At 44.2% G+C, this 13,617-nt stretch overlaps 1 protein-coding gene across 1 annotated transcript in view; it reads left to right on the forward strand.

The window, feature by feature from the left end:
- Nucleotides 1-5,436: 5,436 nt before the first annotated feature.
- MMEL1 (membrane metalloendopeptidase like 1) overlaps nucleotides 5,437-13,617 on the forward strand; it is a 62,120-nt gene continuing 53,939 nt past the window's right edge. Inside the window, exon 1 of the mRNA XM_034753166.1 lies at nucleotides 5,437-5,554. The gene's annotated coding sequence lies outside the window, so the exon portion shown is untranslated. The remainder of the gene's footprint in view (nucleotides 5,555-13,617) is intronic.

Genomic DNA, 13,617 nt, shown 5'->3' on the forward strand with positions numbered 1-13,617 from the left:
GGTTCTGAGGAGCCACTGTCCTTATTACTGTAATGTGTTACATGAAATTATCATTGCCATTACAGGCTGCCTTTGGAGTCTCGGCTTTTTAATCACATTTCCCCTAAACCAGTCCATGCTGGAATCTGCTGGTTCACTAAGCCTTTACTCAGCAACACCTTAAATAAAATGGCTTGTTATTTAAAATGCACAGCGCTCCAACCTCCCAGAAGCAGCCTACTGAAACGGAAAGGATCCCCCCTTCCAATCCTACTCCTGCTGTAATTTCCATAAATGAGCTTTTTTTTATTATTATTGTGGGAGGCCACACAAAACCTCCCCAACACTGCAGTGCTGCATTTGCATCGCAGACACATTGCATAACCCAGTGATCCCCCTTGCTGGGCATTGCTAGGACCCCATGCACATGACCAGTTGTTTACTTGACAGCCGGTCTGCTGTGAGGGCACAAGACAAATGCATGACTACGCAGCTGACTGAAACAGCCCGGCAACTTGGAAAGTCCTGACAGCAATGTTGGCTAGCGGTTGGAGCACGTTGCTGGGAGTCAGAAGACTTGGGTTCAACGCATGACTCTACCATTGACTTTCTATTTATTTATTACATAGACCAACCTTTTCAAACGTGGGTGCCTAAAGGTAGGTTCCTAAATAAGGCCTGATCCTGCAAGCCCCAGTGGGGCACCATCAATGTTCAGGGTCCCATTCCCCTCACGTGCCTCATTGGATAGACAGACCCGTCTTTAGTCCCAAAATGACTGAGGCGCCGCATGAATTTAGTGTGCCCTCATTTTTATTAATCGAAAATTAAAGAGCTATTTACACAAAAGGAAGGGATCCCACCATACTGTAAGTCTCCTGAATGCATCATTTTGGAGATCCTCTCCCTATGAGTCTCGGTGGTCATGCATCGCCCCCACCCCTTCATCTTTGGGCCAGGGGAAGCTAAGCCTGAGGGATCTGCTCCAAAGGTCAGTGCAGGATTGGGGCCGCAAAATGCTCTGGTTTATCTTTGAGCAGCCACATGTAAAAGGTTTTGGTCATGGCTTCTGAAAGCACGTTGCAATGGACCTATCGAGCCTACAGATTCTGTGGTCATACGCGCCACATGTGACGCCAAGGAAGTCAGTAGAGGTGCAGGGGGTATAAACTAGCATAGGATTTGCCCCAAAGCATGTAAAGGGAATAGGAAGTGTGGAATGTGAGAATAGGATTACTGGCCCCAATCCTGACCTGCCCCAAAGTAACTAAGTGGAAAATCCAGCAATGGAGAGTGAGAGTCAGCGTTGTGTGAAGCAGGGCACACGCAGAAGACTGTTAATGACCCTTTTCCATTACCGTTGTGTATCTTGTTGTGCCCCTTGGGACATACTCTTATCACATCGACACTGCTCCCAGTGCATTCTTACTTATATGGATGAATTGCTTCACTGGGAAGTTCTGTGCAGGTAGTCTGCAGTGAGCCAGCGGGCAACATTTTCAACAGAATGAGTCAAGCCACTGTTTGCATGAAAAAGGTCTGGTGACATTTTTCAGAAGATCCGTTCCTCCTGAAATATCTTTGAATGTACAGAAGCCTCTGACATCTGATATTATGTATCATTCAAACACTCTGGACTTCTATTACTATACTCCACATCTTTTCTAAAAATGACGTTAAAATCTTATGAAGTTAAAACTATGTTTGGGTTCCATCTGCATCTTGGGCAAAAGTGCAGGGTTGGTTTTTACGTTACCGAGTTTTAACAGCAAATTAAGCTTTCCTACATCGCCATTTGCTTCTTCGCTGCCTTGTTGAGGGGGTTACAACGTGTATTTTTGCACTGATATTTCTTTTCTTTTCATGCATCTTCTTGCCATTCTTGGGCAATGAATTCTACATAACGAAGGGGGTAATTAGCTACCTACAAAAATTATCCTGTGTCCACATCATTAATGAGTTTGGATGCTTTAATTGATTACATTCTCAGCTGCTTTGGACTGGGTTAAATGTCTGCTAATGGAATCCAATTAAGCCTCCTAATAAACATCTCTGATGAACTGCAGTATAAACACACATCAAGTAGAGATGCAGAGGAAATGCCAGGGAACTGACCCTCTACAGTTCACAATAGACCAAAAGATTTGTGAGAGACTGGGTGAGAGGTAATATCTTTTATTGGACCAATTTCTGGTGGTGAAAGAGACAAGCTCTCCCACCAACATAGCGCTGTGCACACCAGCACTTATGTCGATGAAAGTTATGTCGGTCAGAGGTGGTTTTTTTCACACCCCCACCGACAAAAGTTTTGCCGACAAAAGTGCTAATGTAGACAAAGCCTAAGCATTAGTGTTAATTACACCAGAAAACTGCCCACTAATCGCCCAAGATCAAGAGAGGTAGAATCTAGTGGTCTGAGCACAAGACTGGGAGCTAGGAATTCCTGAGTGGATAGCACTATTGTTATTATAACTCAGTACACAAAAGTGTGCCGGGCACTTTCCAAACTCAGGCCTCAAACCTGCAAACACTTATGTACTGGAGTCAATGGGACTATTCACCTGAAGAAAGTTACACACAATTATTATTTATATTACCATAGTGCCTCGTCATGGGACCCCATTATGCTAGGTACTATACAAACACAGAACAAAAACATGATACCTGCCCCAAGGGGATTACAATCTAAGAATAAAACAAGAGACAACAGGTGGCTACACATAGACAGACAGACAGGGGAGTATGAGAAAACAATGAGACAATATTGGTCAGCATGATGGGCAGTAGTCTCAACACATCAGCAGCCTAACCACTCTTAAGTTTTCTGTAAGCATCATGACAGAGGGGAGTATTGAGGAAGGATTTGAAGGAGGCCAATGCATTGATTTGGGGAGGTTTCTCGGAAACTCCTCCCAAGTGTGAGGGGCAGCATGAGAGAAAACACGCTGGTGTTTGGTTGCAAATGTAACAAGGGGGCGATGGATAGTGGAACCCTTCGGCTGATCAGAGGTCAGTAGCAATAGCTCGAGAGCGAATGATAGATGATCAATAGGATTGATTGTGAAGTTCCTTGAACGCAAATACAAACATGGCAAGAAGATGTCTGATAGTACAAGGATCTTTAATCAAGCAGAAAAATGCATAATATATTGAGTGGGTGGATGAAGCAGTTACATAAATTAAGACTAGAAATAACGTCCAAAATGTTTAACAGTGAAGGTTGTTCAATGGAACAACTTGCCTCAGCATGTGGGGGATTCTCCATCACTTGAAGTCTTTAAATCCAGACTGCAAGTCAGACTAAAACTTCCACGCTAGCTCAAGCAGAGGCGCTGGGCTTGATGCAACAATCATTGTGTGAGATTTTATGATCTGTGTTGTGCAAAAAGTCAGACTAGATTAACTTAATAGCTCCTCCCGGCCTTAAAATCTGATTTGAACTCTGATTCCCTGCAGGATCTTGCCTCAGTATCCAGGGCCGGCTCTGGCTTTTTTGCCGCCCTAGGCAAAAAAGCCTCCCGCCCCCCCCCGGTGGGGAGCGCGGCAGGGGAGGGCGGTGAGCCCGGCTGTGGCCCCGCTCTCCCCGACCGGCCAGAGCGCCAGGAGGAGGGCGGAGAGCCCAGCCGGGGCCCCGCTCTCCCCGGCCGGCCGGAGCACCGCGGGGAGGGCGGCGAGCCCAGCTGGGGCCCTGCTCTCCCCAGCCGGCCGGAGCACCGCGGGTAGGGTGGAAGGACGCATCATTAGAAGATTGGAGGGTGAACTGCAACACATTGCTACCCTCAAGGATGCAGCTGTGAGATGGCTGGACAATCTAGACACTGACTGGTGACAAATACGAAAGATGTGATTAGTTGCTGCCCTTGTCTCATTCCTGCTCTACCAATATTTCCTAGCCTTTTGCAGCTGACCACCACATGCAGCATGAAAAAGTATTTAAAATTCTTTCTGGACCATTGTGGACCCAGTAGATATAAGGAGGTGTGGATGCTATCACTTCAAAGGCATGGTAACATGAAGTGCAGGAGCAGCTATGAAGAACATCAATCTGGCCATTCAGCCATCAGATTTGCTGCACTGTAAAATATAACAGCGTATAAAATGCAGGAGAACTAGACATTTTTAAGATACTTGCTCTGGGCCAGATTTTCATCTCTTTTCTCACATTCAGTAATACTTTAGGCATTGATAGAGCAAAGCACTTAAGCACTTTACATCTGTGCTTAAGTGCAGTCCTAGCTGTGAATACTTCCTGGAATTGGGCCCTAAGTGCTTTGCTGAACAGGGATAGACTTAAGGACACACAAACGGAAGCCTGTGCTTACCTGCTTTGATGCATCAGGACCTCACTCCTTGAACAGCCTCATTAAAACTAATAGGACTACTTGTTGAGTAAAGTACACTAAGTATGGGTGTCTGCATGTGGCTTCTGTGATTAATTCAACAAAATACACATGTGCTTTAGAGAAAATCTACATGATTCCATATAACATTACTAAGGTTAGGCTCACAGTCTTTCCACCAGTTTGAACCTCTTTACTGGTTTGAGAGCTATTTCCTACCCATTTAGTGGGGAATGCTATTCAGCCTACTGTCATAACTCAGTCCCCTCAATCTTAAAGGACGTGAGCATTGAACAAGGGGCAGAGACACCTACATGGTCCCCAGGACCAGCACTCTATTGCAGGGGCTAGAACAATATTGGAAACTATTTTATAACTTGGGCATTTGCAATCACTACAAAGTGACGGCTATAATAGTCATTTGCCAAAATGTAAAGCTATCTACACAGTATAACTCAACGTGTATCTTTATACTGATATGAACTGTGTGGGAATACATACTGGTTCATACGCGTAGAAACGTAACACAACCAAATTAAAACAAGATGCATTTTACTCAGTCTCCACACGTGATCATACTTCGTAAAATATATTTATACTTTACTTCATTTCTATATATTTAATTTAAGAACTTTGCACCATCACAAATATATTTTATATGCATCACTGTGTATTGAAATTAAATGATGGAAAACAAGACATTCCCTTTATGGAGCAGAAGTCTATCTGGACTAGATATATGAAAAGATCTTGGGAAGAGATTAAATATATCGTTATGAATTATAGCTTTCTTAAAAACTAATTATCATTATAGGACAGACATCTGTAAATGCTGGAAAATCAGCTTTGACATTGACTGGCAGACATGTCTCATAAATTACAGTACTTCAAGGCTTTTCCCCTCCTGCATACAAAATGGAGTGGTTTCCAACACAGCAGAAAGAGTTAAATTTTCATTCTAATGTTCTGTAATCACCTAGCAGAGAGTTTAATTCATTGGGCATTCTAAGCCACCTGTGTGTGAGAGTGAATGTACATGAGGGAAAGAGGGAGGGAGAAGTAGCCTCAGTACTTTGTAAAACCATTTCTTGAGACAAGCTTGTTGAAGAGATCAGTGCTGATAATAAGCTTTCCTTTCCCACTGCCAGAAAATGTAAACATCCCAATTACATCTCAGAAACCACAGTCACTACCTGCTTTCTGCAGCTGAGAAAAACAATCTTCACAAGACAGAGGTAAGAAAACTTCTCATTTCACCTGTTTCTTAGTTCTACTTATTCAGACTGCATGCATTTGGAAATCAATGGCAAAAAATAATAGCATGCATTATACATCTAACATTGCAAGTGCCTGGAGTTTTTGTTCTAATGATTTACAAGAGATCAATTATCTCGATATGGAGAAGAGTTGCAAGGCAGCATCTGAGCTTGGAGGTTTTCCTGATTCTGTTCTGGTTTGGGAAATGTGTCTGCTGGGGTTCGCTTACACTACACGCATCTGGTAGCCAACTGGGGGAATCTTTGAGCAAGATTTTTAAAAGTGCCAGTTAAGTCTTGTTAAGTTACACTGCTGCTCAAAGGCAAACCTGTTATTATGCGCACAGTGAGTCATCCTTTATAGCACTGCATTTTCTAGACAATGAGTCAAAAAGTAGAAATCAAAATATTGCGTTGGAGTTTCCCAGTTTTGGTGTTACTGGGTTCCTCATTATCATGGTACTTCTGTTAACATTACAGTAAAGCTTTGTGCTTTCTTCTGCATTCCAGCTAGTCCCTTACCATCGATATGGATGCAGGTTAGTGTACAGAAGCTCCTTTCGGAGTATAGTTGCTTAAAGATAAACATTTGTTCTCTGTTTCAGAAAACAGGTAGGTGGAGCTGAGGGAACTAAACAGCCCTGGGATTCTAAACGTGAAATGTACTAACATTAGACAATTTTGGAATATTATCTGCCATTTCTATTCCTAAGCAAAACTGATGTCTGTGTGTAGTAAATATAGCACTTTTAGATGTTCATTAGATAGATCTTGGCTTAGCTGATGTTACTGAACTTCCCTTTTTACAATATTTCAGATGCAAATAGGCAGAATACGTCAACATTTGTGCCGTTGATGCAAAGGGACCCAAGTCATAACAGAAATATTTATCCTTGCAGATTTGTAGCTTTTATTGCACCAAATGCAACTGTGTATTTAACAGAATCATTTTTAAAACATCTGTTTGGGATAGGTTTTCACCCCTGCTGACATGTCCTTTCTAATCAGCAATAAAAGCAGAAAATGCAAATATTTCCTCTCCAGACGGTTTCAGATATGTTTCTCGTTAAATATTTCTACCTGGATTGGGGTTGATGCAGTTGCCAGACTGTATGTGCTGAACAGCAGTGGCTTTAAAGGAAAGAACGAAGACTTGACACATAATAAGTGCCACTCCACTGACCTGCCTAGTCCTAAAGCATAAAACTTTGTGTCACTCAATAATAAAATCAAAAGCAGTGGAAGCAGAAATACATAATGAAAAGCAAAACTGTGATGCAAGATAACGTAAGAATATGCTTTGCATGTCAATTTATTAATTTAAATTCTTACTTGGACCTCACCCTGAGCTCAAGGTACAGGTCGATCATTAAAATCTCACAGGTCAAAATGGACACGGGATCATGTACCACTGTGTTGGCCTTTATTGAAGGAAGGGCTTAAAAAGAAGAAAGATAAAACACTTTATTTCATTTCTGTATGTTTAATTTGAGGACTTTGCAGATTCCAGTACCCTGACACATGGTAAGTAGCATTGTACTCCACAAGAAGTCCCATTAAAATCTTGCAGCTTCCCAGTGCATTGGACTTCTTTGTTGAGAAAGTGGTTTAAAGTGACTAAGAGCAACAGAATCTGGCCCTCACTAAACAGTACCTGTCTAAATTGACTAAATTAGAGGGAAGCGAGGAAAGGTAGGTAGGTGGCAAAGGGGAGTGAAGGCCTGTGTACCGATCATGAGAGCTTTTTTGATAATCCCCCTCATTTTCTGCATTCTAACAAGAAAGGCCTTTGGTCTGCACAGGATTGTTATGAGCCATGGATGCCAGCGTTAGTGGGATGCTGAGTGAGGGGTATGTCTGGGGAAGGGAGAGAGAGAGAGAGAGAAAGTGTTTGATAATTGCAACGCTAGCCCCAGGGAGACAGCTGCCGCTGTACACACTTCCATTTTGTGGTTCCTGGCTGCATGCATCGTTGTTCTGGGAACTTACCAGCAGTAAGGGGACTGCAAGGTCACATAATATCTCCGCTAGTGCCATCGCAAGTATTCAGAAACCAGGAGTCGGACACTCCCATTCATGTGTTTGTTCAGCCCGTCATCGGGATAAGAGGCAGCCGGGTAGTTTGCCTGCAGGTCCGGATCCAAACTTTCCCAGAGTTTAGGACTACTTTGGGTGCAGATTGCTCTCCAATCAGTGGTGAGCTTGCCAGGATCTTCACCCATTACCGAGAGGGCCAAACCAAGTTACCATGAGAGAGGAGAGGACTGTTGTGCCTCATCCATCTTACTTGATGTGTTCCATTGAGGTGCATGGACATTTGCTCACCAGTACCAACAAGCCAGAGACACCCTCTTTCCCTGCTGCTATTGCCCAGAACAGCAGGAAACAGGGACAAGATAACAAAGGCAGATCTCAGAGTCTGGTGGGATAGATGAGTGACTGCACAGAACCCTCACAGAGTGCATCACAATGCCCAAGGCTTTTTGCTGACTGTGCAGTGCCACAGGGAGACTTGTCAAACCCAGCGCCCATCGGGGCATCTCCACATCTTCAGAGTCTCCAGCGATGAGATGTGTGCCACGATATGCCAGGGGTTGCTAACATTAGAAAAATAGCCCTAGAGCTCTGCAAAGGGTCTCACCACTCCCATCCTGCTCCAGTGCTGACCAAACCAGCAGCCCATCCAAGCGCTGATCTATTCACACATCACTCTAAAGGCTGTCGATGAAGAGTTCAGAGTTCTAACATCACCCTTTCACCAGCGCCTCGAGCTCACGGAGGACAGCCGGGGCGCAAGACACTGGAAATCAGAGGTATTCAGTTTTCTCTGTCTCATGGTTTCTCTGAATGTGGATCTGTTACTTTGCAGACGCGGTCTGGCTTAGAGGGACAGAGCCGCTGTTTCCGAAGACAAGGGACAACACCTGCTCCACACCAGACAGATGCTGTCTTTGAAATGTGTCAATGCTATGCCCCATCTGCTAGGTTTAGGAAGCTGGGTTTTAAACTTTACAAGTAGTAGCTGTTTGCCCCTTAGCATTCCATAGGGAGCAACAGGGCTGAGGTGCATTTGGTACAGCACAGTGAGGGACACGCTTACACGGCTGCTATCCATGCTAACCCTGTGCCAAGAGCCAGTGGAAAACCCATAGGCACCGACTCCATGGGTGCTCCGGAGCTGGAGCACCCACAGAAAAAAATAGTGGGTGTTCAGCACCCACCGGCAGGCCCCGCCAATCAGTTCCTCCCCCCAGCACCTCCCCATCTGCCTATGGGCCCCGCCAATTGGCTCCTCCCCCTCTCCCCAGCACCTCCCACCCACCGAGGATCAGCTGTTCAGCGGTGGGCAGGAGGTGCTGGGGGAAGGGGGAAGAGTGGAGCAGGAAGAAGTGGAGTGAGGGTGGGCCACGCTGGGGGAGGGGCAGAATGGAGCGGGGGCAGGAAGAGGTGGGGCAGGTGTGGGGCCTTGGGGGAAGGGGTATAGTGGGGGCGGGTTCTGGGGCAGAGCAGGGGTCGAACACCCCACGGGAAATCAAAGTCGGCATCTCTGGTAAAACCTAGGATTTGTGTGCAGTCCAGATGAGACCTAACCCTTGCCTTGTGCTAGTGTAACCCTCCTGGGTGTGGTGCTCTGTCCCATGTAGTGGCACCCAGACCACATAGAGATTAATGAGTCTGCTACAGCCTTTGCTAAGGGGCAGGTGGCTTTTAGAGGCTCATGCATTTAGCTCTAGAGGTTCCAGGTTCGATCCTGCCCACTGGCGTCTGTCGGTGTTACACTAGCACTCCCGACATCTGCTAGTGCTTGGCAGTGGGGTGTAAAGCTAGCTATTATGCACACATAGCATTTCTGTGGTGCTCATCACCACTATTTACTTTATACAGCCCTCTAGACATGCCTGTTGCTTGCTGAACAGACAAAAGGCAATGCCCCTTCCCCACACTCAGTAACCCGCTGTGAGCCTGCTACAGGCGCCTCGGTGGAACAATGTTCCATGGTGCTCCACAAGAATGCCCCGCATGCCACAGTGTGACCCATCCTCTGCATTTAGATTTCCATGGGTCTGCTGCATTCGGGGTCTTCTGGGACCAAGGAGACCAGTTGTCTGGTGTCTTGGTGAAAATGACTCCAGAGGAGGCAGTAGTCCAGAGATGAGACTAGATATGCCTACCCCACCTTCTCCGGGTACAGTCATTTAAAACCTACCATAGTAGGTGGCTGTATTGTGAACTGTAATCTTTTCATTGTGTGCTCTGTAGAGCTCCAGATTTCTTCATCTAACACATGATTACAAAGCTCCTTGTAGTCATGAAGAAAGCAAAGAGAAACGCATTCTTTCAAAGCAGCACCATGCAGGCTACAAACCCCTGGTCATTTCACATGCCTTTCCACTGAAATAGCCCTGGAAATAATTTATAGAATAGGACAAAAAATACCATTTCCAGTCGGTGAAAACTTTAACCGGCATGACAATTTCTAGAAAAGAAAAATCTGACAGAATTTTTCCGTAACAACTTTTAAACAGTTATTTGATTTTACAGGTTCAATTGCAGATAGTGAACTAGACTAGGAGTCAGATGACCAGAGTTCTAGTATAGGCTCCACCAATGACCTTCTCTGTAACCTTGGACAAGTTGCATCAGGTCTCCGTGCCTCAATTTCCCCATCTGTAAAAATGGGAGAAGGATACTTGCCTTCTTTCATCAAGTGCTTTGAGATCTATGGATGCTGTATAAAAGCTAAGTGCTACTCTTGGCTTGCTATTCCTGGTGACTTTTAAAATGCTCACAGGTGGCATCATCATATCCTCTTTGCCATAAAGGCCACCTGGTGATATTGATGCATTGTCAGAGACCAAAATAAGTCCTTTCCTTCAGAAGCAATGAACAGAACAGGGACATCGTGGCCCTGTTGGAGAACTGTCAGAATGACTGATTACCCTGTGCTAATAACCACACAGATGTTGCTCAAGATCAACAGAATTAATGATTCTGCAAAAGTGTCCTTTACAGTTTCTGAGTCCTCTCCTGATATAGAAGAAAAAGGATGCTTGCTCTATCTCTCTCTCTTTTTTTTTTTTTTTAAAGAAAACAATTGAATATCTTGGTTATCAGATTCCCCATCGTGAATAGAAACAACTAATAAAAATCAAGAGACAGGCTGTCTTAAATCAAAATCAGGGCGCACCATAGGCACACCATATTGACACCTCTGTACCTGTTAATTAAGTCTTCCTTGATTCATCTCATCACTAACATCAAGTCAAACTCCTAAGGCAAACTGAGCTGTATTCTGTCCTAATCAAAAGGTGCAAATAACCATAATAAGGTCCGTTCTTACTAGTGCAAGTCTTAAATATATGTGTGTGTGTGTGTAGAGCTATTGAAGATACATATATTTAAGTTCTCTCTCACACATAATATATGTTTATTAAGAGCCTAATTCTGCTCTCGGATATATGCTCCAACTGCCATTGATTAACCATAGTTCTGTGTGCCCGTGTATAGGGGAGAATTTGTCCATAGATGTGTAAAGCAGTGGGGGGAAATCATATTTTTGTTTTCATTCCTACTGAATTTCTTCTCATAAACCAGCTTGAATCTAAAGGTACAGAGTCTTCTTAAGGATCATCAGTATTAGTTTAGCCATTTGCTGCCTGTATTATCTGTAATTGCTTCAGTCAAATTACAGGTTCTTTCGCTGATGAATTAAGAATGATGACTCATTTTATTGGGTAAGATATATTTTAGCTCTATCCCTTCTGTGGTTCTTACCTGTTCTCTGCATACACTGTTCTGTTCAAATGGCTGTGTCCGCAGAAAGGGTCTTTGGTGGGTTGTTCACTCATTTGCCATAGATCTGTCAGACTCTGAGAAATGTCAGGCTGGAAGGGACCTCGAGAGGTCATCAGGTCCAGCCCCCTGTACTGAGACGGGACTAAGTAAACCCAGACCACCCCTGACAGGGGTTTGTCCAGCCTGTTCTCTAATGATAGGCATTCCATGACCTCGCTGGGAAGCCTGTTCCAGAGCCTAACTATCCTTAGAGTTAGAAAGTTTTTCCTAAATCTCCCTTGCTGCAAATTAAACCCATTATTTCTTATCCTACTGTCATGGGCCATGGAGAACAATTGATCCCCATCCTCTTTATAACAGCGCTTAACAGATTTGAAGACTGTTATCCGGCCTCTCATCCTCCAATCGTCTTCTCTCAAGACTAAACATGTCCAGTTTCTTTAACCTGTCCTCATAGGTCAGGTTTTCTAACCCCTTCATCGTTCGTGGTGCTCTCCTCTGGACGCTCTCCAATTTATCCACATTTTTCCTAACCCGGTGCCCAGAATTGGACGCGGGGTTGCAGCTGAGGCTTCAGTAAAGCAACTAGAGGGGGACAACTACTTCCCGGGACCTACATACAAGACACCTGTTAATTCACCCCAGAATATTACCTTCTTTTTTTTTTTTTTTGCAATCTTATCACATTGTTCACTCATATTTAATTTGTGATCCACTTTGACCCCTGGATCTTTTTCAGCAGTAGGACCATCTAGCCAGGTACCGCCCATTTTGTAGTTGTGCGTTTGATTTTTCCTTCCTAAGTGAAGTACTTTGCACTTGTCTTATTAAATTTGATTTTGTTGATCTCAGACCAATTCTCTAATTTGTCAAAGTCATTTTTAATTCTAATCCTGTCCTCCAAAGTGCTTTCAACCCCTCCCAGCTCGGTGTCATCCACAAATTTTATACACATACTCTTCATGCATTTATTTTTTTTTATTACAGCCCTAATTTAAATAACCCTCAACATTTGTTTTGTCATACAATGAACCTTAAACAAGGTTAACTAATATAAATGCACATGCAGAAATGAAAAATAAGTATGAAAACTAAGTTTTTCTTGAAAAGTACCCTTAGGACAGAATCAGCACACACAGTGGTTGCCATTAAGTCAACAGCCAGATTGGTTTGAGAAAAGAAGTAAGGGTAGTTTGATATTGCCTACATTTCTTTATAGGAGATACTGCAGACAGGCAGGTAACGTTATATAGTTCACTAAGACACTTGCAAGCTTGTACTGTAGATGTTCCCTATCCAGGGACTGACCAAGAATGGCCTCTTTAGCTACTAAGATCTGACTAGATAGTCACACTATGGGGCTAGGTCTACAAGTTTCTACAAGATAATTCTAAAAAAGGGGTCATATTTATAGACCCACAAAGTAACCCCTATGTTTCTATGTACAGCTTGGACCAAAAAACTTCCATCTGTAGAATGGTGGGAGAATGTCCCGCATTCAAGTGAGAGCTGCTCTGTGCATGACTACACGGCACCATACTTGATCAGGGCCTTGACTCCCAATGAAGCCAATAAGAGTTAAAGACACTCAGCACCTTATAGGATTGGGGCCTATGGGTCACATCCTATCATTCTGATCCAAGACTCTCTCCAGCAAAATGTCCATTGACCCCTTCTCTTAAGGATCAATTAAAAATATCCCGAAGGCCTCCAGGATAATTTTCTTTCATCTTCAATAGCTCTTCTTCTCGGCCCCCACGTTTCACTAGCTGCTTTGGTGGTAACTTGACACTTGTCACTCAGTCAGAGAATTGTGGATACGCTGAGCACATTTAGCCATTTGAAAGCTGTAACGGAGGGAGGGGAGGGGGACGGGACCGTGAACAACTGTCACCATGGCAAAAACTTTGTAAGTGTGGCCATTGTGGCCGGACCAGCCTGACTACCTGCCTTCTGCAGAGCTACTCCCTGGGCCCTGATCCAGCAAAGGACTTGAGCACGTGATTAATTTGAAACAAGTGGGTGGTTTTGGCAGTGCCAATCTATTTAGCGTGGAAGACACCCAGAAACTACAGGAAGGGGTGGCACTAGAGGATGGGAAGGGTCAGATTCTGCCCCTTAAGTTGACTAGTACTGTACTACCTAGGTGATACCATTGATAAGGGACCGTTCAGAACGAGCAAAGAGATCGCAATCTGGCCCTAAACTAGATCAGCCCAGTGACTTCAATGGGACTATTCATGGGC

Source organism: Trachemys scripta, chromosome 19 (genome assembly GCF_013100865.1).
Source record: "Trachemys scripta elegans isolate TJP31775 chromosome 19, CAS_Tse_1.0, whole genome shotgun sequence".
Lineage (NCBI taxonomy): Eukaryota > Metazoa > Chordata > Testudines > Emydidae > Trachemys > Trachemys scripta.